This window comes from Lepisma saccharinum, chromosome 21 (assembly GCF_977018435.1).
Source record: "Lepisma saccharinum chromosome 21, izLepSacc3.1, whole genome shotgun sequence".
In the NCBI taxonomy this organism is placed as follows: domain Eukaryota; kingdom Metazoa; phylum Arthropoda; class Insecta; order Zygentoma; family Lepismatidae; genus Lepisma; species Lepisma saccharinum.
The window spans coordinates 31,658,001-31,661,726 of NC_139249.1; the positions used below are offsets into that span (position 1 = coordinate 31,658,001).

The 3,726-nt window shown below is 38.3% G+C and overlaps 1 non-coding gene across 1 annotated transcript; it reads right to left on the minus strand.

The window, feature by feature from the left end:
* Positions 1-2,878: 2,878 nt before the first annotated feature.
* LOC146004544 (U5 spliceosomal RNA) lies at positions 2,879-2,998 on the minus strand. The gene has a single exon (XR_014443943.1). It is a non-coding gene; the product is annotated as a U5 spliceosomal RNA (small nuclear RNA).
* Between the last annotated feature and the right edge of the window lie 728 nt (positions 2,999-3,726).

Below are 3,726 nucleotides of genomic sequence, written 5' to 3' on the forward strand. Positions count from 1 at the left end.
TGCCTTGGTCAGCATATTTATATTTTTTCATAATAATGGAAACAAGGCTTAATGGTGTTACAACTGGTTAAAGATGTTAATAAATTATGAAATACTAGTTGAAGTGATTTTATTATGTTATGTTCTTATTTAGTTTTTGCTTTATGTTAATGTAAATCAATTAGATTTCATAGTTATTATTGTCTTGCATTCTTATTTTAAATTTATTGTGCGTATTGATGTAGATTTGTTAATGATCTCTTGAGAGAGAAATGCCATTGAACACTCACACCACACTACTTTCTGTGAGTTTTCGATATTATTCTTAGTATAGTATACTTGAAATTAAAAGTAATTGCTTATCTTTTGTTTGTTGGAACAAAAACTCTCCTCGTAGGAAATATTTGGTGGGGGGATTTTTGAGGCAAAGATTGTTGGTAGGAGGGAAATCCCCCAGTCCCCCAGGACGGGGGAGGGGGAAGATCCTGTTATCACTAGTAAGGTGAATGTTGACCTGTGTTGCAGGGTGTTTATATTCAACGGAAGCTGGAGTAAAAACTGGAAAAAATATTGGAAAATGCAAAGTGATTCACAGTCAGAGTAGAGAAATTAACTTGACGTGCATAAGTTTATGAAGAAAGAAGCTGAGAGTGCTCTTGCGTTGAATGTTAAACTAGTGCAAATGCATATTTCCGCTGCTACTGGCGTGTCATTAAGTACTTCGAAATGCATCTAAAACGAAAATGTAACACCAAGTACAAATGTAACAAGGTACAAAAGAGGACGATATATATACACAAACATTACTCCCCTCCAGACTATTAGAAAGTTGTTCTGGAACATTCTAGCAGGTGGTTCTCTCTTTGTCAACTGTACTTTCACCTAAAAGGCTAAACATATTTTCTTCCATCTAGAATGTGGTTGGACTCTTTATCTCATGCTCTTTTTCCTTCATTCTTCTTCCTTCTTCTCTCCTCTTTGTCTCTTGTCCTTTCCACTCTTTCTAACACCTTCTTCCATTCTTTGTTTATCTCCAGTCCCCCATTCCAGTTCATTGTGTCTTCTTCGCCTTACTTCTCTATTTCCTTGGCCTCCTTCCATTTTCTAACTAGTGTTCTCTTCTCCCTTGCTACCTGCTTAGACTCATCCCACTCTATGGCATGTCCTGTTTCTCTCGTGTGTTTAAATATCGCATTTCTCTCTCTCTTAAGTCGTATATCATCCCTATGTTGTTTCAACCTGTCTTTCAGCCTCTTTTTCGTTTCTCCTATGTACACACTCTGACATTCTTTACATTTCACTTCCTAGATAATCCCTTCCTCTTCCTCTTCTCTGTTTTCCTTTTTCTTGTTTGCATTCTTCGCTATTCTTAAGATGCTTATCCCTCCCTTCCTGTAAGTTTTAATGCCCGCTTTCCTAAGCACTTTGCATATCTTTTCTGTGGTCTTTCCCATACTACTTATCCTAAACCTCCTTTCTTTTTATTTCTCTTCCTCTTTTTCTTTCTCTTCCAATTCTCCCCTGCCACTTTTCTTCCTTCTTCTGTTTATGTCCAGTCTATCCTCCTTCTCATAGCCATTCTTTCCCAGCTGTTTCCATAAGCTATTTATTTTGCCTTCTTTTTCACATTCTTTCGTGCATATTTTCCTGATTCTGTCCTCCATATTCTTTATAAAATTTATTTTTGTCACCTCACCTACATCACTTCTTTTCTGGCAGAATACCGCTGCTGCACACTTCTTCTCATGCCAAACTGTTTCAATTTCTTGTCCTCTCCTCCTTTGTCTTCTTCTTCTATTTCGGGTTCCAATAATATCCCTCTTTCTTCATCTTGTATTTCTTTGGCAAATATGTCGAGCTGCCTCTTCGTTCCCTTCCATATGCCAAAACAATCGTCCACATATCTGCAAAACAGATTTATTTTGTCACCTCCTTTATCTACCACTATCTTTTCCCATTCACTCATAATCAATTCAGCCAATGTTGGGCTTAGGCTAGAACCTATATAAATGGTCTTTATAAAAAAAATTAGTGGAAATGTCTATTCATTCATCAGCGTGCATCAGACTGGTACACCAAAAATGAAGTCAAATTCGGTGAAATTCGGAAATCTTCATACTGAAACAAATTAAAGTTAGATTCGGAATGCATATTCGCGTTTATCAGGGAAAAATTCACCATCAGTGCTAAATCACACAAGATATTTCATGAAATCCTTTAACTTGTGACTTTCGGAACGGGCCCCCGATAAAAGCTTTGGTGCTTGCCGGTGAAATACAGAACACCGAAGCATGCATCAGCGGTGCACCAGCCCGTCCACCGGTGGAATCTGGAAAGCGCGGTAATTATTGTAGAATTTTGGCTATCATTGTAACACGAAATTTGAACCTTCCTTAAAGTAATGAGCACTGTTTGGATTTCGAAAAAAGTTATCTATGTTGAAAAATAAAAATAAAAAATACCTTAAGCAAGCATGCGTCGTTCCCACGGACAAGGTATTCTGCTATTTTCAGTTGATATAGAGGCGAGAGTGAGTATCGTAGACTAGTGGGAATGAATGCAGAAGTAAATTGGAACCTTAGTAGAATGCATTTAGGGACTTTATTTTAATGCTAAGAGAAATAAACCTGACCCGCCTAACCTAACTACGATTTTTTCAAAGAAACTAGAAGCCGTTTTCAGTGTGTTGGGACAAAGGCCCAGCCGAGCCTCAAGGAACGATACAAAAGAAAACGACTACGGTACGGACGGAATACGGATCGAAGGAAATAGAACAAGTTGAAGAAGAATCGATTTCACATAATTGAATCTGAACTGAATAGAATAATCCACAAAACCGGAACGATCTCTCCTTTCATTAGTGAGAGAAATGACAAAATAGTATTTACATTAATTCACTTGGCTCAACATCAGTCGAGCCATACGAAAAATTTGTTATAAACTCATGTTTTGCTCCCCTCCACGGAAATCTTTAGTAAAAGGCGAAAGATTTATACGAATTGAAGGGAAGCTAGAGTTATTTCGGTCAATTTTTTTTTTTTTTTTTTTTTTTTTTTTTTTTTTTGTCCTCGTTTTCCATTTAGAAGGGTACACCTTCTCTTTGGTAAGTGAATTGTTTCCATAAATGTTTTCCCTTGCAAGGTGATGGTCTAAGTGTTTTCAGTAATGAAGTGGTACATATTTACTTATTCTGAGGGTAGTTCACTTAAGATCTTATTTATGCAGTAGTGGGAAAATTACTTCAGTTAGGAAAGTAATAATTTGCTATGGTGCGGCATGTGTTGGATATATCACGTGCCGTAGTTCCGGAGGATGATGGATATTATACAGCTGGTAGTCAGGATGCTGTGGATCTATCAGGAAGGTGTACATGGTTAAGAGATGCTGTAATGGTGTGCAGTGGTATGTGGGAGGGCAGTCGTGTAGAGCATCTTCGTACATTGTGCTAAGAAGTTGTGGATGGTGCGAGTTCATTCGACCAGTTATATATTTGTGACGGATGGCTTCGATGTGGGTTGTGATTTCGGGAAAGGTTATTCGCTCGTACAGTAGTCGTGTAGGACTTGGTAGGACTACTCTGAAGGCCAAACGAAGAGCATGTCTTTCCAGAACTTGTAGTTTGTGATAGAATGAGTCTGGGGCTGATATCCATGCAGTGTGGCCGTAAGTAATTGCTGGTCGAAGGAAAGCCTTGTAGGTATGTAGGACAACCTGGGAGTTGAGTCCCCAGGATGTTCCAATTAGCCG